A 23392-nucleotide genomic window follows, 5' to 3' on the forward strand; every position below is an offset into this window, starting at 1 on the left:
GTATGATGCTGACCATGTACAATTTGTGCTAAATTTTAAACTGTTTACTTACTACATATGCAAAATTAAAGTTTTGAATAGTTTTAGAATAACACATGTAAGTACTGTTTTAAATTTAACTTGAACTCAGCATGAAAAAGATGGAATAAAAATCTGTAGTAAATGTTCACTGTTTTGTATAGGCAAACGTGTGGCATATACTCCAACAAGTTTATGAATGGTGAAACTGATTAGAAAATCTAGGCTTTCAGAGGGAAGAGGATACTTGTACTGGATGAATGGGGTGGTTTTGTTTGTTTGTTTTTGAGCAATCTACTTTCTTTTCCTGGTAGGAGACATAAAAGTTTTGTTTGCCTGGGCAGCTCCATGTTCCTAATTCAGGCTGAGATGGAAGTTCAGAGCAGGATCTGAGACAAGAAATATGTGACTAATCAGTTAAACTTTTACTAATAAAATGGGAAGAAGGAAAAAAATATGAAGTATAAAAAAAAGAAAAGAAAAAAATTATGAAGTACACTGTAGCATAGTTTTAGGAACCTAAGGCATAATTTCCAAACTTACAGACAGTTATGACACTTGTGAGCCAAGAGGTATAAACAGTAGTTAATTCATTTAAATTCCTTATATATTATTATTGAAGTTTTATTTTTCCTCCCAATTCTATACTACATATGTGTGTACATATATACACACACATACACACATATATATAAATATATAAAATTAAGAGGATCCATCAGACCATAACTCATAACTTCAGTACAATTAAGTAAAGGCTAAGCCCAAATGTAGCTTTCAGACAATGGAAATTTCTCATTATTAAAAGCACTTGTCACTTTTATTTACAAGCATTCTATACAAATTCCAATTACAAATATTTGCCATTATTTTCATTGATAATTATATCAAATGGATTTGCCTAGAATTGCAGAAAATATTCAGTGATAGTCAATTTAAATATATCAGTGTAGGTTTGTAAAAAATAACATTCTTCCACAAAAATATTCATTATTCCATGGAGATATACTTAACATAAATATTAAAAATCAAGTCAAATACTCTGCCGTGTGAAAAAAATTCCCCATTTTATTTCTCCTTTTCCCTTTCTTTTAATGCATCCCTTTTGTACTTCTTCAGTTTTGGGGAAGAATATCCCAACATAACTGACTTATACCCATGTTCTCTGTCTATATAGACTCCTTCTAACTGCACTAATAATGATAAAGTTCTTGGGAGTTACATGTATCATTTTTCCATAGAAGAATAAAAACAGTTTAAATGTATTGAGTCTCTTATGATTATTCTTTCCTGTTTACCTGCTTATGCTTCTCTTGAATCTTATGTCTGAATGTCAAATTTCCTATTCAGCTTTGGTCTTTTCATCAGAAATGCCTGAACATTCTCTGTTTCATTAAATACCCATATTTTCCCCCAAAGGATTATATTCAGTTTTGCTGAAGAGATTATTCTTCATTGTAATCCTAGCACCTTTGACTTCCAGAATATCATATTCCAAGACCTCCATTCCTTTAATGTAGAAGGTGCTAAATTTTGTTTGATCCTGACTATGGCTCCATGATACTTGAATTGTTTCTAGCTGTTTCCAATATTTTCTCCTTGATCTGGGTGTACTGGGATTTGGCTATAATATTTCTGGGAGCATTCAGTTTGTGAAAAGAATCACCTTTCAAGAGGTTATTGGTAGATTCAATCAATTTCTATTTTACTCTCTGGATCTAAAATACAGGGTAGTTTTCTTTTATAATTTCTTGAAACATGATGAATGCTCTTTTTTTGATCACAGATTTCAAGTAGCCCAATTATTCTTAAATTATTTGTCCCTGATCTATTTTCCAGGTCAGTTGTTTTTAAGAGATAGTTTACATCTATTTTTTTTTCATTCTTTTGACTTTGTTTTATTGTTTCTTGATTTCCAATAGAATCATCAGCTTCTACTTGCCCAATTCTAATTTTTAAGGAATGATTTGCTTCAGTGAGACTTTGTATCTCTTTTTTGTGTTTGGCCAATTCCTCTTTTTAAGAAGTTTTCTTCAGTGAATTTTTGCGCCTCTATTACCAATTAGTCAATTCTGTATTTTAAAATGTTATTTTCTTCAGTATTTTTTTCCTCTTCTACCAAGAAGTTAATTCTCTTTTCATAATTTTCCTATATCAATCTCATTTCTTTTTCCAATTTCCCCTCTACCACTTTTATCCCTTTACCTCTTCCAAAAATATTTAATGGGCTTTGGTTCAATTAGCATTTTTCTTTGAGGCTTTGATTTGCAGCTGTTTTCAGATTATTGTTTTCTTCTGAATTTGTGGCTTGGCCTTCCTGGCTACCATGGTAGTTTTTTATGGTCAAGTTCTTTTTGTTGATGTTTGCTGATTTTTTAGCCTATTTCTTTCGTTTGAACTTTATGTTAAAGTTGAACTTTGCTCACTTAGGAATAGGGAGACACACTTTTTCATGCTGCTGTTTTTAGAGCCAGTTCTGGGGATCTGTAAATTTTTGGTGCTTCCACAGTGGTATAACTGAAGAGAGGTGTGGGCACTGCTCTCCTGCTTAGGGCTCTGGCCTTTACCCTGGAAGGGGCCCTGCTCCTCTGTAGCCACAAGTGCTAGTGTTCCTTTTGGCCCTGGAACTGTGACTAGGGCCCCTGCTCCCTTGTGACCAACCACAAGTGCTCTTCTCCACCTAGGAACTCTGTATGGCGAATAAAGTGGCCAATCAGTGGCAGCTGCACCTAGTTTCAACAATTCCCCTATAATCTCCTTCTTGTCAGTTATCCAACTCCCTTACAGTCTCTTGGCTGAAAGCTCCAGAGTTTGCTGCTGCTGCTTCAACAGCTGCCTCCAGGGCCCACTGATGGTGCTGCCAGAGCGTACTTAGGTATTAACAGACCTCTCCTGCAGCTTCCTAAGTTGTCTTAGGCTGCAAAAATATCTCAACCTGACCTTTCATTGGCTCTGCCACTCCAAAATTTTATTTGAGGCATTATTTTAAAGTTGTTTAAAGAAGAATGTAAGAGAGTTTAGCTGGTTGCTGCCTTTAATCTACCATCTTTGTGATTTTTTTAAAAACTGTAGATGAATAAATGGATAAAGCTCTGGCCCTGAATTGAGGAGGACCCGAGTTCAAATCCAGCCTCAGACACTTGACACTTACTAGGTGTGTGACCCTGGGCAAGTCACTTAACCCTCATTGCCCTACCAAAAAAAATTGTAGATGAATGAACAAAATATTAATTTAACTTTATTTTAAAATTATTTGGTGCTACTTAATTTTATTTCAAAATAATTAATGATATTCTATCCGCTGGATTTTACTTTTGAGTGTCATCTACTTTAAAATTTCCTATAGAATAATTCACCTTTGAACATCAACTTAAAAGTTCACTAAGATCTTTTATTTAAGAGTAAAATAAGTTTATTTAACCATATTTCCCAAAAATAAGAACTGAAGAAAAGATTAATTTCTTCTACTTTAATTGTACAAATCACTTCTTTACAAATCTTTAATGATTTAACTACATATATGTTATTTCCTATGAAATTCAAATCATATAAATAATCATGTGTTTATTGTCATGTTTAATCAAATTTTAAGAGTAAATTGTAATTCCCTCATCTCTAAATCAACACTTTATGACACTAAAAATATTAAGAAAATGAAGGAACTTTGCCAAGAGCAATGTCTGATTAGTCTCATGAGATGTACAAATGTTATTAATCCTTCCCTTTAAAAGGATTATTCACCAGATGTTAATGTAAAGCACAGGCATTATCCACTGGTTTCCAATAGGAAAGTGAACTAGTTCTTTTGCAGGATGATAGAGACAGAGACAGAGAAAGAAGTGAAAAAAAAAAAACTTTGCTTAAGTAAGGGCTTACTTCATTCAACTTTTAGGAAATGTTATAAGATCTCTTTTTTAGAACTTCATTTTAGAAGAAAAGAATGGAGGAGTATTTTCACATATAATGTGTTTGAAGTCTACAATAATAAAATGAGCTTGATGTAGTAAAAGGAGCACTATAATGGAAGGAGGCCAACTCAGGTACTGAACAGCTCCACGATATTGGGCATTCATGAGAGCATTGATTTTATCACAGCAACTTCAACCTTCTGGAGTATGAGGATGTCTTTGTAATGACAAAATATTTTGAGGGCCTCTGCATGATGCTACTTGCACTACAGTATTCATATCTTTTGAGTGATAAAATAGTGATTAAAATAGTGATAAAAAGCTGCCATTAAATCAGCAACACTTTTAAATAAATTTATATGTTATTGATCACAACAATAAAATCAATTCCAAATGGCCAGAAAAAAGTTGTTAGACATGAATGAAGCATGAATAATATAAAAATACTGACACAAAACTCATTATTTCTTACTGTATATTTTGTTGGAGTCAAATAAAAATTAAAATGACAATGTTTGACATGCATGTTTTTGAGGACTCCTTGCAAGATATTCAGGGCCCTCCAGTGGTTGGCAGCCCACAGGTCAGGGCAACTAGCTTAAATCATTTTTAAGGTTCTTTTGAGCTCTAAATCATTATTATTGCTAAGGGTTCTTAAATGCATGGCCTAAGAAATACTGTCATTTTCATTTTTGTTTCTGTGGTTTGAAAAGGCAACATCTTACATTACAAAGAGCAATGGATTTGGAATCAGAGAATCTCACTTTCAATTATAGCTCTACTATTTGTCTTCTATTTGACCTTTGACAAGTTATTTATCCTCTCTGAGCCTCAGCATCCTCATTTACAAAAGTGTTGATATATGCCAAACTATTTAAAACAGCACATTTTGTAGCATTAAAAAATGAAAACAAAGTAGACACTGATGGACTGAGGAGTAACTTAACAAACTTTGAAATATGACTGTAATGGAATATTACAGCTCTGTAAAAAGGTTGTATATAGAGAATTTAGAGAAGCATGGGAAGACATATAAACTGATACAAATGCAGTATGAAAGCACAAGGAAAACGATGATTTCTACAACACAAGTGGAAAGAGAAAAAAAATTGAAGGTTTTTCCTGAAGAGTCTCTGAGAAAGTTCATCTACCTCTCTTTTGTCAAGGTGGGAACTACAGATGTGGAACATCACACACACTGTGAAACTCTGTTGATGTCTTCTTTAGTTTTACTGAACTGCTTTTTTTCTTTTTATATTCTTGTTACAAAGGATGTATCATTGGGTAGGGGAGGGTTATATATGTACGTATGTACGTATATGTAATATATGTGTGTGTGTGAAAATAAAGGTGATATGCAAACCAACAATAACAATATACATTTAAAATTTCAAACAAAATGATGGCACTGGATTAAATAATGTCAAGATTTTGTTCAACTCTAACTTCTCTCCCCCTACAATTTTCCATATTATTTCTGAGGAGTCATGCCAAAGACCTGAGTTAACTCATAGATTGACAACTATATTACAGGAAACTTACAGGAAGTTGGTACTCAGAAAGTAATACAAGAACTTCATTTTAATGCAATACAGTAAATAGGCAAAAAAAAAAAGCATAAATATACACATGGCACAGTGGATAGAGTATTGAGACTGAAGTCAAGAAGTCTCCTCTCCTAAATTCAAATCTGGCCTCTGACACTAACTAGCTGTGTGACCCTGGGCAAGTCCCTTAATCCTGTTTGCATCAGTTATGTCATTTGTAAAATGAGCTTGAGAAAGAAATGGCAAGCTCCTCCAGTGTCTTTGCCAAGAAAACCCCAAATAGGGTCACAGAATCAGACACAACTGAAATTCTACTGAACAAAATGGCAATATAAAGAGTTTCATCCCCACAGATGCAAGAAACTTACCCAGCATAAGAGAGAGTGAAATGTGTTGGGGAAAGAACATGCTCAAAGTTGGGCTTCAGAAGCAAAATTATATACCCTCAAACAGAGCTTGGGTAAGAATTGGGTAATTGGTGCCAGGTGTGGGAAGAGACATTCCTAATCAGAATCTGATGTGGTAGAGAAGTTCTTTTGGTCACTATTGACACCAGGCATGGTTAAGGCTCAGATAGGGGAAGTTTAATTGTTGGGCCAGAAACCCAGAGAGGATCTAAGGTAACTGAAGCAGCAGAAAAAGAATAACTCAGAGACTACTCCGGACAGTTAAGAGATTTATCCAATCAGAAGCTATGGATCATTATCCTCTTGACACAGGATTTACATAGGTCAGAACAGTGGAAAAGTACAGCCCTGTCTGTCTTTGCCAGTATGCTTTATGAGCACTGATACCACTTAGGCTAAGTGGCTCCATATTAGAGACCTATCATTATCAACCTGGCTGTTTCCCATGCCTGGAATACTCCTGTGCTCTGATTACTGCCCTCCCTGGCTTCCTTTATCTTCCAACTAATATCCCACCTTCTACAGGAAGTCTTCCTTAACCCCTCTTAATTCCAGTGCTTTCCCTCTTTCAATTATTTCCTATTTATCCTGAATATAGCTTGTTTGTATGTGCATATGTGTATGCATGGGTATGCAGATGTGTATGTGTATATGTATATGTGTGTGTCTGTGTGTGTGTGTGTGTGTATTTGTATGTTGTCTCGCCCATAAGCCTCTAAGTTCTTTATGGCAGGAACTGTCTTTTTCCTCTTTTTGTATTCTAAATGCTTAGTATCCCCTGGCACATAGTAGGCAGTTAATGTTTACTGATTGATTGAATTTTCACAATCCACCCTACTGACCATTTAATTAACAATTGGCTAGCATGAGTCACATTTTAACAATAGTGCCAGGTTCCCTAAGGATTCGGTACAGAGAAGCTGCCAGAGAAACTTAGTGGGAATTACAAGCAAAAATGAACGGAACCAAGAGAATATTGTACACTGTAGTAGCAATATCTTCTATAATGTATGATGAAGAACTGAATGACTTAGCTATCTCAGCAATACAATGATCTAAGACAATTATGAAGGACTCATGATGAAAAATGTTATCTACCTCCAAAGAAAGAACTAATGAAGTGTGACTGCAGATTGAAACATCCTTTTTTTAACATTCTTTTTTTTCTTATTTTCCTCTATTTTGTAATATGGCTAATATGGAAATATGTTTTGCATATGTATAACCTATATCAAATTGCTTGCCTTTCTAAGGAAAGGGGAGAGAGGAAAAAAATTGGAACTCAAAATTTTTTGAAAATAATGCTAAAAATTGTTTTTACATATAATGGGAAAAATAATGTGATCTTCATTTTAAAAAATAATAATTGGGGGCGGAGCCAAGATGGCGGAGAGGAAGCAGCAAGCTGCCTGAGCTCTCCTTCTGTTCCCTCAAAACGAACATTAAATCAAGCCTCTGGACGGATTCTGAAACTACAGAACCTGCAAAGAGACAGAGAGACACAGTCCTCCAACCAGAGATAATTTAGAAGACTTCAGGAAAAGGTCGGTCTGACTCGGGCAAAAGGGAGGCCCAGCGCAGGGCAGCAACCCAGCGCCGAGGGGGTCGGGGCAAATCAGCAGGAGCTGCGGGTCACAGCCGAACAACTGAGGCTCCCGGACCCTGGTTCAAAAATCTGGTGGCCAAGAAGGACAGTGGAAAAACTTACCTGCACCGGCCGAGAGGGCCACGAACGGCGGGATCAGACGCCGGGGTCTGGCGCCTGGCTGGCCGAGCACAATCAGACAGGAAGTGCAGGACAGGGGATCTCCACACACCATAAAGGCCTCAGAGTAAAAGCCCGGTCACACAGCACCTATACACCTGCACAAGAAGCCCAAAACAGGGACCCTGGTGCCCCCAGAGCAGACCTCAACTTAAAGAATAAATAAATAAGCTGCAATAATGAGTAAGAAGCAAAAAAGAGCCCTCTCCATTGAGAGCTTCTGTATCAATAGGGAAGAAGCCAACACAAACTCAGATGAGGACAATAGCCTCAAATTGTCTACATCTGAAGCCTCACAAGGGAAGGTGAATTGGTCGCAAGAACAAAAAGCCTTCCTGGAAGAGCTCAAAAAGGATTTTAAAAATCAATTGCAAGAGGTAGAAGAAAAAATGGGGAGAGAAATGAAAGCAACACAAAAAAACTATGAAAAAAGAATCAGCAGCTTAGAAAAGGAAGCTGAAGAAAACAAAGCCTTAAAAAATTCACTTGGCCAAATGGAAAAAAAAGCTGCATAATCTCACTGAAGAAAACAATACCTTAAAAAATTCACTTAGCCAAACGGAAAAAAAGGTACATAATCTCACTGAAGAAAACAATACCTTAAAAAATTCACTTAGCCAAATGGAAAAAAAGGTGCATAATCTCACTGAAGAAAACAATGCCTTAAAAATTAAAGTGGGACAGTTGGAAGAAAAGGAATCCATGAGACACCAAGAATCGGTCAAGCAGAATAAAAAAAATGAAAAAATAGAAGAAAATGTGAAATACCTCATTGGAAAGACAACTGATCTGGAAAACAGATCGAGGAGAGACAATTTGAGAATCATTGGACTGCCTGAAAGCCATGACCAGAAAAAGAATCTAGATACCATATTCCAGGAAATTATTAAGGAGAACTGCCCTGATATCATAGAATCAGAGGATAAAATCATCATTGAAAGAATCCATCGATCACCTCCTGAAAGAGACCCCAAAAGGAAAACTCCAAGGAATATTGTAGCCAAATTCCAGAATTATCAGGTGAAGGAGAAAATACTCCAAGCAGCCAGAAAGAAGCAATTTAAATATCATGGAGCCACAGTCAGGATTTCTCAGGACCTGGCAGCTTCAACATTAAAGGACCGCAAGGCTTGGAATATGATATTCCGGAAGGCAAAGGAGATTGGATTGCAGCCGAGAATCTATTACCCAGCAAAAATGTGCATTTTCTTTCAGGGGAAAAGATGGACATTTAATGACATTGGGGACTTTCAATCTTTCCTGGTGAAAAGACCAGAACTGAATAGAAAATTTGATCTCAACATACAAGACTCAAGAGAAGTTTAAAAAGTAAACAGAGGGGGAAAAAAAAAGTTACCCTATTAGGTTAAACTGTTTATATCCCTACACAGGAAGATAATACTCATAACTCTTAAGAACTGTAAATGTATTTGGGCAGAGAGAAGGACTTTATATAGAGGGTATAAATATAAATTGTCTTTGATGTGATGATACAAAAGAATTAAGGAGATAAAAAGGGAGTCTATGGGGAGGAGAGGAAAGGGGAGGTGGAATGGGATGAATTATATCATATGAAGAGGTGGAAAAAAACCTATTATAATAGAGGGAAAGAAAGGAGGGGGGAACATGGTTTCAACCCTATTCTCATTAGATTTGACTCAAAGAGGGAATAACATATACGTTCATTGGGATAAAGAAACTTAACTCACTCTTTAGGGAAACAAAAGGGGAAGGGAAAGGGGGGGGACTGAGAAGGGAGGACAAAAGCAAGGGAGAAAAGGGTAAAGAAAAGAGAGGGGGGTGATAAAAAGGAAGGGCAGATTGGGGGAGGCAGGGGTAAGAAGTAAAACGTCGGTGAGGAGGAATAGGGTGAAAGAAGGGGGGAAAAGTACAAAGGGGGTAAATAGAATGGAGGGGAATAGACAGTCAGTAATAATAACTGTGAATGTGAATGGGATGAACTCTGCTATAAAACGGAAGCGAATTGCAGAGTGGATTAAAAACCAGAACCCTACAATATGCTGTTTACAAGAAACACATTTGAAGCAGAGAGATACACACAGAGTAAAGGTAAAAGGCTGGAGCAGAATATATTATGCCTCAGCTAAAGTAAAAAAGGCAGGGGTAGCAATCCTTATCTCAGACAAAGTGCAGGCAAAAATAGATCTCATTAAAAGAGATAAGGAAGGAAATTACATCTTACTTAAAGGTACTATAGATAATGAAGTAATATCAATATTGAATATGTATGCGCCAAGTGGTATAGCATCCAAGTTCTTAGAGGAGAAGTTAAATGAGTTACAAGAGGAATTAGATAGTAATACTATACTAGTGGGGGATCTGAATCTCCCCCTCTCAGAATTAGATAAATCTAGCCAAAAAATAAATAAGAAAGAAGTGAAAGAGGTGAATAGATTACTAGAAAAGTTAGACATGATAGATGTCTGGAGAAAATTGAATGGGGATAGAAAGGAATATACCTTTTTCTCAGCAGTACATGGCACATTTTCAAAAATTGACCATGTATTAGGGCACAAAAACATCATAGTCAAATGTAGAAAGGCAGAAATAGTAAATGCATCCTTCTCAGATCATGATGCAATAAAAATTACATGTAAGAAAGAGCCAGGGAAAAGTAGAATGAAAATCAATTGGAAACTAAATAATTTCATTCTAAAGAATGAATGGGCCAAACAAGAAATCATAGAAACAATCAATAACTTTATCCAAGAGAATGACAATAATGAGACAACATACCAAAATCTATGGGATGCAGCCAAAGCAGTGCTTAGGGGGAAAATTTATAGCTCTAAATGCTTACATGAATAAAAAAGAGAAAGAGGAGATTAATGAATTGGGCATGCAACTTAAAAAGCTAGAAAAAGAACAAATTAGAAATCCCCAATTAGACACTAAATTAGAGATCCTGAAAATTAAAGGAGAAATCAATAAGATTGAAAGCAAAAAAACTATAGAACTAATCAATAAAACTAAGAGCTGGTTTTATGAAAAAACCAATAAAATAGATAAAATACTGGTTAATTTGATTAAAAAAAAGAAAGAAGAAAACCAAATTACCAGTATCAAAAATGAAAAGGGTGATATTACCACCAATGAAGTGGAAATTAAAGCAATAATTAGGAAATATTTTGCCCAACTGTATGCCAATAAATTTGACAATCTAAATGAAATGGATGAATATTTACAAAAATACAAACTGCCCAGGTTAACTGAAGAGGAAATAAAATCCTTAAATAAACCCATATTAGAAAAAGAAATTGAACAAGCTATTAATGAACTCCCTAAGAAAAAATCCCAGGGCCAGATGGGTTTACGGGTGAATTTTACCAAACATTTAAAGAACAATTAATTCCAATATTATACAAATTATTTGGAAAAATAGGTGAAGAAGGAGTTCTACCAAATTCGTTTTATGACACAAATATGGTGGTGATACCAAAACCAGGCAAAGCAAAAACAGAGAAAGAAAATTATAGACCAATCTCCCTAATGAATATTGATGCTAAAATCTTAAATAAGATATTAGCAAGGAGATTACAGCAAGTGATCACCAGGATAATACACTATGACCAGGTGGGATTTATACCAGGAATGCAGGGCTGGTTCAACATTAGGAAAACTATTAACATAATCAACCACATCAATAAGAAAACCAACCAAAATCATATGATTATCTCAATAGATGCAGAGAAAGCTTTTGACAAAGTACAGCACCCATTCCTAATAAAAACACTAGAGAGTTTAGGAATAGGGGGAGCTTTCCTTAGAATAATAAACAGTATCTACCTAAAGCCATCAGCAAGTATTATATGCAATGGAAATAAATTAGAGGCCTTCCCAATAAGATCAGGGGTGAAACAGGGATGTCCATTATCACCCCTATTATTTAATATTGTCTTAGAAATGTTAGCTTTAGCAATCAGAGAAGAGAAAGGAATTAAAGGAATTAGAATAGGCAAGGAGGAAACAAAACTATCACTCTTTGCAGATGATATGATGGTATACTTAAGGAATCCTCGAGAATCAAGTCAAAAATTACTTGAAACAATTAACAACTTTAGCAAAGTAGCAGGATATAAAATAAATCCACATAAATCATCAGCATTTCTATACATGACCAACAAAGTCCAGCAGCAAGAGATAGAAAGAGAAATTCCATTTAAAGTAACGGTAGGTAATATAAAATACTTGGGAGTCTACTTGCCAAGACAAACCCAGGAACTCTATGAACCCAACTACCAAACACTCTTCACACAAATCAAATCAGATCTAAATAATTGGAAAGATATCAATTGCTCATGGATAGGCAGAGCTAATATAGTAAAAATGACAATACTGCCTAAATTAATTTACTTATTCAGTGCCATACCAATCAGGCTACCTAAAAATTATTTTATACAGCTAGAAAAAATAATAACAAAATTCATCTGGAAAAACAAAAAATCAAGAATATCCAGGGAAATAATGAAAAAAAATTCACAGGAAGGTGGGTTAGCGGTACCAAACCTGGAGCTTTACTATAAAGCGGCAGTCATCAAAACTATCTGGTACTGGCTAAAAAATAGAGTGGTAGATCAGTGGAATAGGCTAGGCTCAGGAAATGCAGTAGTAAATGACACTAGTAATGTAGTGTTTGATAAACCCAAAGACTCCAGCTTCTGGGATAGGAACTCAGTATTTGACAAAAACTGCTGGGAAAACTGGAAGATAGTATGGCAGAAATTAGGCTTAGACCAACATCTTACACCTTATACTAAAATAAGGTCAAAATGGATACATGATTTAGACATAAGAGGTGATACCATAGGTAAATTAGGAGAGAAAGGAATAGTGTACCTATCAGATCTTTGGAAAGGAGAACAGTTTTTGACCAAACATGAGATAGAGTATATTATAAAATGCAAAGTGGATGATTTTGATTATATTAAATTAAAAAATTTTTGTACAAACAGAAGCAATGCATCCAAAATTAGAAGGGAGGCAGAAAGCTGGGAAACAATTTTGAGGCCAGTGCTTCTGATAAAGGCCTCATCTCTAAAATATATAGGGAATTAAATCAAATTTATAAGAATCCAAGTCATTCCCCAATTGAGAAATGGTCAAAGGATATGAACAGGCAGTTTTCTGATGAAGAAACCAAAGCTATCTATTCCCATATGAAAAAATGCTCTAAATCTCTAATGATTAGAGAGATGCAAATTAAAACAACTCTGAGGTACCACCTGACACCTATCAGATTGGCTAAAATGACAAAAAAGGAAGATAATAAATGTTGGAGAGGCTGTGGGAAAATTGGAACACTAATGCATTGTTGGTGGAGCTGTGAGCTGATCCAACCATTCTGGAGAGCAATTTGGAATTATGCCCAAAGGGCGATAAAGCTGTGCATACCCTTTGACCCAGCAATCCCACTTTTAGGTCTTTTGCCCAAAGAAATCATGGAAGGGGGAAAGGGACCCACATGTACAAAAATATTTATAGCTGCTCTTTACGTGGTAGCAAGGAATTGGAAGTTGAGGGGGTGCCCATCAATTGGGGAATGGCTGGACAAGTTGTGGTATATGAATACAATGGAATACTATTGTGCGGTAAGAAATGATGAGCAGGAAGAGTTCAGAGAAACCTGGAGGGTCTTACGTGAGCTGATGATGAGTGAGATGAGCAGAACCAGAAGAACATTGTACACAGTATCATCAACATTGAGTGTTGACCTACTGTGATGGACTATATTCTTCTCACCAATGCAATGGTACAGAAGAGTTCCAGGGAACTCATGATAGAAGAGGATCTCCAAATCCAAGAAAAAAAAAGAAAGAAAGAACTGTGGAGTATAGATGCTGATTGAACCATATTATTTCTTTTGTTTTGGGTGCTGTTGTTTTTTTTTTCTATTTTGAGGTTTTGCATCACTGCTCTGATTCTTTCTCTTGTAACAGGATTAATGCAGAAATAGGATTAATGTTATTATGTGTATATATATGTGTGTGTATATATATATATCTATATGTATATGTATAGATATATATAGATATAACCTATATCAGATTACCTGCTGTCTAGGGGAGGGGGGAGGGAGGGGAGGGAGGGAGGGAGAAAAATCTGAAATTGTAAAGCATGTATAAACAAAAGTTGAGAACTATCTTTACATGTAACGGAAAAAATAAAATATCTCAAAAAAAAAAAATAATAATTATACACCAAAAGACAAGCATAATAATCTCTAACAGACCACAAGCCTAGCCATTCCCAGGAAAACAGATCCTTAACTTGGGAGTGGACTCTGGGTGAGCTCTTTTGAATGGTTTTAATCAAATCATCAATTTGTTTAGCCCAGTAAAACACTTCTTTAAGCGAGTTCTTGTACCTTGCCAGATTTCACTTCAACTGGGCAGCAGGAAATCAAAGGCAATATGATTGTCTATCACCATAGCACCATGGGTGCATTGGCCTTCAGAGTTGGTCTTTCAGGAACTGTAGCATACATAGCTAACTGGGCTCTGAGACTCTGCATAAAATCCTCACAGGCCATGTCCACTTCAACAATACCAATCATGACAGCTATCCTAATTATAATAAGAGGGTTGTTCCCAAAGCCAAGCAGCAGGGTGATTGAAGGGCCTTGACCAAGGCTATAAAATGACAGGTAAAATTGGCAGAAGTACATGCAACATCCACATCACTTGAAGGGGCTTACATAGTATGTTGCACAGTGGGCCAAGGTATTGACTCCTAGAAGTAGAGACATGGGTGGTGGGTTGAAAACTGATTGGAGTAGCCCCTGAAGGATTAACAAACACTGTGAAGTTTGGGGTGCATTAAAGGGAAATCAGGTGAAAGTGATTCTTACCAACTATTATCTAGGGTAGTGATAACTTACCTTGGGTCTCTAAGAAAGCCCAACAGTTGATTTGGTCAGCAGGTCTGGCAGTGGTCACAGCAGGAATGTGGAGATTACACAACTGTGCCTGACCTCTTGTGGTGACCCCAAAGGGGCACAAATCCAGTCAATTGATGCTGTTAGTGAATTTCTAGACTAGGTTTTAGTGAATTTCTTAAACTGAGTTTCCCAACTATCCTTTTGAGCCTTGGAATTGACCATTAGGCTTTGATCTTGCCATAAGTTTCCAGAGAGACAGTGGCCTGAGGCAACAAATTGGTTTTGCTGTGATCTAACCTCCCTAAACTGGCCCTGCCCTGATTTTGGATTTCTCACAGAGCCCAGGTTAATAGGGTTAATGTGACTTGTTCCTCAAAGGCCTTCTCCTGAGTTCTTATTTCCAAAAACTTTCTTAGTCCATTTCAGGATCCAAAGGCCACCCAAGTATTTAAGCATAGTTCCTTTGGAAATTCCATTGTATCTTTCAATAATTCTAGCAGCTTGAGGAGAATACAAAACATTAAACATCCAGCAGGTATCTTGGAAGTCTGCCTAATCTTAGACCTTCTTGGCACTGAATGGAATGCCTTGGTCAGAGTGCCCTCTAGACAGACTGGGTCAAAACAATGGAGCCCAAGAGTCTGTTCTCCTCATGGGCCAAGCAGAGGAAGGGTCTGGGGTTGGGCAAGAGCCTGTAGATAACAGCCTCTGGAAATGTCATTAGCCATGGTATTATTATATTCAGAGATGAGATCCTTCCAATGTGGAAAGAAATATGTGAAACCCACAGAGTATACTGGGAGGCCCATTCAGCAATCCATTCCCAAAAGGCTTTACTCCAGACTGGGATGTTCTAAATATTCTAGTCCTTTTTAACCCACTGACTAGTCCATTGGCAACTGTCCAGTGAGCAAGGGGAACTGCTCTGGGAGAGCAGGACAGTGAAGGGAAGAGGGCCCAACTGTAGCCTGACTAACCTCATGGAGGTGGCTAACAGCAGAGGGGCCAGGCTTGGCCCTGTCCTGAAAATACCAATTCCAGTTAAGGAAATATCACAAGTTTACCCGAATTTGTGAAGGGCATTTTCCCTGACTCAGGGCATAATGGGGATTTCAGAGGGAAGTTGTTGCAACTGGCCACTTCAATTAAGGCTGCTTTGTGAACAGGGCCCCAGCTGAACATGCTGGCCTTCTTAGTGATAGCAGAGAGAGGTTGTAGGAGAGCAAATAAGTGTAAGATGTTCTGATTCCAAAATCCAACATGCCAAGGTATTGGGCACTTCATGGTCACTTGATGCCTTCAAGGCATGCAATCTATCCCAGATTGGTGCTGGAATTTTTCTATAGAAGACTAGGGTCCAGATGTAACCTAAAAACGTAATATGCTGTATAGGGTCCTGAATTTTTTTCAGTGCTATAGACCTGCCTCTGCTGGTCAGGTGACTGACCTTGGCATCCACAGCTGCTTTGACAGTCTCTTCCATAGGACTGCCTATAAAAATGTTATCTATGTAGTGTCACTGGTGTAGGCTTTTTGGCATTGGGAGGTCCTCCAAGTCCTAGTGGCACAGTCAATGGGTATGAGAGGACTATTCAAAATTGCTCATGGAAAAGCATGTGAAGTTTCAGCTTGAAAAAGCAAAAGCAAACTAACACTGGCTCTCAGGGGAAACAGGAACAGAATAAAACATTTTAACCAGATCAATCACACCAAACCAGTCAAAAACAACAATCTGTATGCTCTCAATATCTTCTATAATGTTAAGCAAAGGAGACTTTATGGGGGAAAGACCTTGTTAAGATTCCTATAAGGTACTGTGATACACTACTCATTTTTCCAACCTGATGGGGGAGCTGAATATAGATACTATACACCTTCATGCAATAAATCCTTAATTAACAGGCATAATCCCTTTAACCTCCACCTAAATTTATACTGAAGAGTGTTAGCAACTCTCTTGGATAGGGTGAGCTGGACTGGTTCCCAGTGAGCATACTCACTGTTAGTATCAGGGCTTTGAATTTTTCCCATGCCTGAAATTGACATCTTGTAACATGCATGCCTATAATGGGAAAAGGAACATGATCTCTAGTAAAAATAAGTAGTAAATAGCTAACATTTACATAGAGCTTACTATGTGCCAGGCAGTGGACTAAGAACTTCACAGATATCATCTCATTTCATACTCACAACAACCCTGGGAGGCAGATGAGAAAACTGTCCATCTAGTCTTCTCCTGGAGCCCTTAATGGAGTGTTCTTTAGGATCTCACTTCTCCACCCTGTCCAGGCAGTTGAGATCAGCTTCCATGGTATTGGCTGTAGCCATCATCAGGAGGACAGTAGCATGATTCTTTTCAGGAGCTCCTTGAAGGAAAAGAGCACAGGTATCTTCACCTGGTGTTGCTTCTTCAGGTCCTGTCCATACATCCTCTACTTAGGGTTCATCAGCCACAGCATTCTATCTAATCTCTACAGCATGGAAGATCCCTCCTCACGGGTTTTCCAGGTAGTATGGGAATGGGTAACCAAAGATGACATATAGGTTGAGCATCTCCCCAGAACAGAACTTCCAGACCAGAAATGCTCACTGGAGGTTATTGTTGGTGGTGGTGATCCATTGTTCTTGAAGAGGACCATGACATTGGGGTGACTTGCACTGAATTGGATTTAAATGAGGGAGGGCTATGCATGGTCACCAACTTCACTCTTTCCTCCAGAGTCATCTTGGTCCAGTGGGAAGATATACATAAGGATCACTGGAGATGGGTCCAGATGTTTAAGGCAATTGGGGTTGTGACTTGCTCAGGGTCACACAGCTAGTAAGTATCTGAGGTGAGATTTGAAATCAGGTCCTCCCAACTTCAGGGCCAGTGCTCTATACACTGTACTACCTAGCTGCCCTGTTCATTGGAGGTCTGACTTCACAGAAGCTGATCCTTCCCTAGCCCTAATGTGTCAGTTTTCCTCAGAACTGTAATTCCAAGAAATTTTTTAGGAGCACAGTGACCTTGTGGTCATGAAAAATGGCAGAGACTTGGCACAACTCAGCAGAAGATAGCTTAAGGCCATTTCCAGTGAGGCAAAATCTATATAACCACTGGAATCGCTTCTCCTAGAACTTCTGTATTAAATCTTTGAGTGGAGCCTAGAGCTGACAGTAAATTAGGGACCTAACTTCTTCCTGGTGTTCAGAGTAATTATCAACATCTGCATTGGTGACTGTTCTTCAGGCTGTCGCCAGGAGGACTTGGGATGAACCCCAAGAGTGCTCATAGAGTTCCAGTCTACCTTCTTGGGGTCAGGATCAGGATTGAGGGAGTTTCGGAAAGGCTCATTCTTACCCAGCCTCTGAGTCTTCTTCTAGCTTTGCTTATCCTGGTAGCAGGCAGCTGCTAGCAGAGTCCAACAGAGATATTTAGGGGATTTACATCCCTTGATTGCACCAGCAACATCAGCAGGATTCTTAGGAGTCAGCCTAGGCTCTGAGGAAGGTTTAGTGGGTCAGAAACCTTCTGGTCTGGGTTCTCTCTTACAATAGGGAAAGCAGCAACAGAAACAGCACAAATTCTGCACTTTCATTTAAGCCACTGCTACTTCTTTCTTTACTCTTTGCCTCAGGTATAATTCAGGTCATTTTCTAACACAGAATAGCACCTTGTCCCTGGGCAAGAGACAACACACCTTTCTTCTAACTCAGGAGCTGGAGGATACTGCTTTTTTGGTAACACACAAAACTGCACATTATACACAGGGCAAGCACTTCCTTAGTTAGGTAAAACACCTCTAATATTATGCTAATGGATCTCTAAACATTGGCAGAGGCATTCCAAATACTACTACCCAGTCTTTAAATTCCTTCCTATAAGCATGACCCCAAACTACTAATTCCATTCCCATTTTCCGGAAATCCCACCCTCCTCAGTTGCTAGTTGCTTTATTTAGTCTCAAAGCTTGGATTAAAGCAAATTTTGGGGTTTGGGAATTCAGAGGAAATTAGTACTCATGAAGCTGATACAAAAGCTTTATTATTATGTAGCACAGCAAACAGGGGGGAAAAGCACATACCTTATATGACAATATAAACAGACCAATTCATCCTGATGGATGCAAGAAACTTACTCAGTACAAAGGAGAGGGAGATGTTGTGGGGAAAGAACAGGCTCAAAATTGGGATTCAGGTGGCAAAATTATATACCCTAAACCTGAGCTTGGTTGAGAACAGTTACCAGATATAGAAGGGGACATTCCTAATCAGACCTAGATGTGCCACAGAAGTTCTTGGGGTCACTTATCAATACCAGATTCAAGTGGGTCTCAGGTAGAGGGAGTTTCTTTATTGGGACCAGAAACTGGGAGAAAAGCGGCAAGAGAAAAATGAATCAGATATTGCTGCTGCCAGTCAAGAGTTTTATCCAATCAGCAGTTGTGTGCCTTTTTTTTTTCCTTGTTTTTTTTTTTTTTTTTTTTTTTTTTTTTTTAGTGAGGCAATTGGGGTTAAGTGACTTGCCCAGAGTCACACAGCTAGTAAGTGTTAAGTGTCTGAGGCCGGATTTGAACTCAGGTACTCCTGACTCCAGGGCCAGTGCTCTATCCACTGTGCCACCTAGCTGCCCCAAGCAGTCGTGTGCCTTGACACAGGGTTAACATAAGTCAGAACAGTGGAAAAGTACAATCCTGTCTATCTTTGCCCATATGCTTTATAGGCATTAGGGCCACTTAACCTAGGTGACTCCATATTGAGGTCCTATCATTAGAACTATAATATCAAAAATATAAAGGGGGAGATGGGGGTGAGAGGGAGAGAGGGAGGGAGGGAGGAAGAGAAAAAGAGAGAGAGAGAGAGAGAGAGAGAGAGAGAGAGAGAGAGAGAGAGAGAGAGAGAGAGAGAGAGAAACTGTGAAAAGTCACATAAGTCAGGAGATATAATATATATTTTTAAAAAACAGCTAGTAGATCAGTGAAGAGTATGTGGAGGGGAGTGTAAGATTGGAAAGCAGAAGAGTAAAAGAAGAAGAGAGCCAGGTCACAATGGACTTTAAATGCCGATATGTTGTCTCTCTCATTAGAACAGCAGACTTCTTGAGGGTTTGAGTTTGCTTTTTATCCCCAGTGTGGAACATGGTAAAAGCTTAATAAAAAATTGCTGATTGCTTGATCAATTGGTCCAGCATTTGCTTAAAGGTTTCTGGTAATAGGGGAACCACTAATTCCTAAAGCAGTCTCTCTCACGTTTAGACAACTTTTAATTTTTAATCTGTCTCTCTTTGTCTGCTTGTGTGCCCCTCTCTCTCTCTCTCTCTCTCTCTCTCTCTCTCTCTCTCTCTCTCTCTGGAAAATTCAATTTATTTCTTCTATTTATGCCCTCTGGGGTAAAACAAGACACATCTAAAATCGTTCCTATATATCAGTGCTTTAAATACTTGAAGACAGCTTTATATCCACTGAAATCTTATCTTCTCTAAGCTATCTAGCCTCAACTTCCACACAGATTTGTAAAAAATGGATTTATGATTTTAATTCCTAGAGGAAAATACCACAATACAAGAATGGCTCAGTTTGGGAGGGTTGTAATAAGACCAACAGAGTAATGGGTATATCAACTTTCTGGGAAGTAATATTGTATAAGGAAAAGGGAAAAATGTGAAAGACTGAACATCAGGACAAACATGAGATGGAATCTCACCTATGAAATGTACTAACTCTGAAACCATAGGTATGTCACTAAACATTTCTTTTACAGGTTCAAAGCTTTATTATTTTTAAATTCTACATGTCTTTTAGAATACAGTAATTTGGTACTTAAATGACTTTTATATGGTTAATGTACTAGTGCTTTTTTTTTTCCCCTGAAACTCCACCATGAATTACAATTTCATCAATTTGATTTTTCTAAATAGATTAATATAAGACTTCTGTGTTATTGGGAAGATTCATGTGCTTACATTTAAAACTGTCAAATGGCACAGATTCTTCCCTTCAGAATCTATACGATCAATCCATCCAAAGTGCTTTGAATATTGCTGATTACCTGTGGCTGATCTTTGGGGGTTTTGCTTGTTTTTTTGTTTTGTTTTGTTTTGGTTTTTTCGGGGCAATGAGGGTTAAGTGACTTGCCCAGGGTCACATACCTAGTAAGTGTCAAGTGTCTAAGGCTAGATCTGAACTCAGGACCCCCTGAATTCAGGGCCAGTGCTATATCCACTGCACCACCTAGCTGCCCCAACCTGTGGCTGATCTTAAAATCAGTTAATCCAATTGTAGGGTTCCTTCTTTTCTTCCTTGAAACATCAAAGGGCATTTAAAAATAATGAAACAAGTTTTGGTAGTTATCTACAGAGGCAAACTCATAACTAAACATTTCTAACATCACTTCCCTCATCTGTAAAATGGTGGAAATAATTCTAGTATTACCTACCTCACAGGGTGGTTTATGGTTCAAATGAAATAACACATGTAAATAGATAAATGAGATAATACATGTAAATAGCCTCCTATCATTTCAGGTTTGACGTTATGACAAAATGAGGCACTCACAAGTTATTGAACAATAGATGTTTTTTGAGGTTTTTAAAAATATATATATTTACTTTGCCCTAGCACAGGAAGGATATGCAAAAAGGATACAGTGGCACTAAGCTTCTCTTGACTTTGCCCCCAGCCCTGATCTGTATATGAAAATGTGTCTGGTCTGCAGGATAGGGTATGATGACTCCAGTGGTCTTCAGAAATCCCTTATGTTAGAATAACCCCAACTTCACTTCTTAAGCCTTTAGGTGACTATTACTCTGCATTGAAAGGATTCAGGGGCCAATCAAGTACTATGGACAGCTTAGATTTGCTGCCTTTTAGAGAAAACTAATCCCTGTTACTGGGAGACAGAAAGAGGAATATTAGTTCTATCATAGAAAAGCATTGGAACCAATAAACTTACATGCCAAAAATATTTTAAGACCTTAGAGGCCATTAAATCCAACACTTTTTCTATGTGAAGGAATTTAACAATAAAGAGATGACATGACTTGCCCATAATTATACAGTTAGGAAGAGTATGAGACAGGATTTGAACCTAGGTCTTCCTGATACAAACTTCATTCCCATGTTGACTTAAATCAAACCTCTAACAGAAACAGAAAACTGTGAGTCACATGTTGACTTAGAAAATCATAAATTAACATTATCTGTGTTACACTGTAATTTTTATTTATTTTGTTGAACATTTCCCATTTATATTTTATTCTGCTTCAGGCTGCAATTGACAGTTGTGCAGGCTTCTTGTGACCTTGGGCTACAAGTTTGACACCTCTACTATACTATCTACACTTGTGTGGAATACCATGAAACTGTTTAGTGTGGATCACTGGAGAAAGACGTAGAAATGACATCATGTTGGGTATATTTTCTAGTCTCCTTAGAGATGAAGAAACATAAATACTGAGTTCTTGTCACAATTATAAAATAATCAGTGAGGCAAGACACAGGGGTAATGAAGACTATAAGCTACTTGATAATCTGCTGGCTGGAGAAACAGTGTAGTACATTGGACATGGAATCAGGCAACCTGAGTTTTGGGCTTTCTCATGACCAAAGCAGCCTCCTTACCCCACTAAATGAAGAAGAGAAGTTTAACCTTGAGTCACCTTGTCAGGACAAGACGAGTAGTGCTGCTTTCCCTTCTCTGGGAAGACTGATTATCAACTAGCAGGCAATTTCAGTGCCCCGGGTGACTTCCCCTCACTCTCCCACCCACCAGCATGGATCAGTACTGGTCTCAATGTCTGGGTCTCTTTCTACCTTTTCCAAATGCTTTTTTGACCAAGTTAAGAATCTTATAAAACCCACTATACAGGTTAGTGTATTCAATACTTCCTGCTACTCTAGTAGACCTGACCTGTTTCCACTTTCCCTGACTGTCCTTATTAAAAATATACCTCCTCCATACCATAGGTAAATTAGGAGAGAAAGGAATAGTCTACCTATCAGATCTTTGGAAAGGAAAACAGTTTATGACCAAACAAGAGATAGAGAATATTACAAAATGCAAAATGGATGATTTTGACTACATTAAATTTAAAAATTTGTGTATAAACAGAAGCAATGCATCCAAAATTAGAAGGGAGGCAGAAAACTGGGAAACAATTTTTGTGGCCAGTACTTCTGATAAAGGCCTCATTTCTAAAATATATAGGGAACTAAATCAAATTTATAAGAATCCAAGTCATTCCCCAATTGAGAAATGGTCAAAGGATATGAACAGGCAGTTTTCTGATGAAGAAACCAAAGCTATCTATTCCCATATGAAAAAATGCTCTAAATCTCTAATGATTAGAGAGATGCAAATTAAAACAACTCTGAGGTACCACCTGACACCTATCAGATTGGCTAAAATTACAAAAAGGGAAAATAATAAATGTTGGAGAAGCTGTGGAAAAATTGGAACACTAATGCATTGTTGGTGGAGCTGTGAACTGATCCAACCATTCTGGAGAGCAATTTGGAATTATGCCCAAAGGGCGATAAAGCTGTGCATAGCCTTTGACCTAGCAATACCACTTTTGGGTCTTTTGCCCAAAGAAATCATGGAAAGGGGAAAGGGACCCACATGTACAAAAATATTTATAGCTGCTCTTTATGTGGTGGCAAGGAATTGGAAGTTGAGGGGATGCCCATCAATTGGGGAATGTCTGGACAAGTTGTGGTATATGAATGTAATGGAATACTATTGTGCTGTAAGAAACGATGAGCAGGAGGAGTTCAGAGAAACCTGGAGGGTCTTGGGTGGGCTGATGATAAGTGAGATGAGCAGAACCAGAACATTGTATACAGTATCATCAACAGTGAGTGTTGATC

General features: G+C 37.7%; 1 protein-coding gene across 4 annotated transcripts in view; it reads right to left on the reverse strand.

The window, feature by feature from the left end:
* The window catches only part of LOC122749388 (rab proteins geranylgeranyltransferase component A 2-like), a 142706-nt gene that overhangs the window by 81679 nt on the left and 37635 nt on the right, over positions 1 to 23392 (reverse strand). For 3 of the 4 annotated variants that reach the window (XM_043995742.1, XM_043995740.1, XM_043995741.1), the window contains exon 2: positions 16734 to 16909. The exons of the other annotated variant lie outside the window; for it this stretch is intronic. The gene's annotated coding sequence lies outside the window, so the exon portion shown is untranslated. The remainder of the gene's footprint in view (positions 1 to 16733; positions 16910 to 23392) is intronic. 4 annotated transcript variants of the gene reach the window in all.

This window comes from Dromiciops gliroides, chromosome 3 (assembly GCF_019393635.1).
Source record: "Dromiciops gliroides isolate mDroGli1 chromosome 3, mDroGli1.pri, whole genome shotgun sequence".
Lineage (NCBI taxonomy): Eukaryota > Metazoa > Chordata > Mammalia > Microbiotheria > Microbiotheriidae > Dromiciops > Dromiciops gliroides.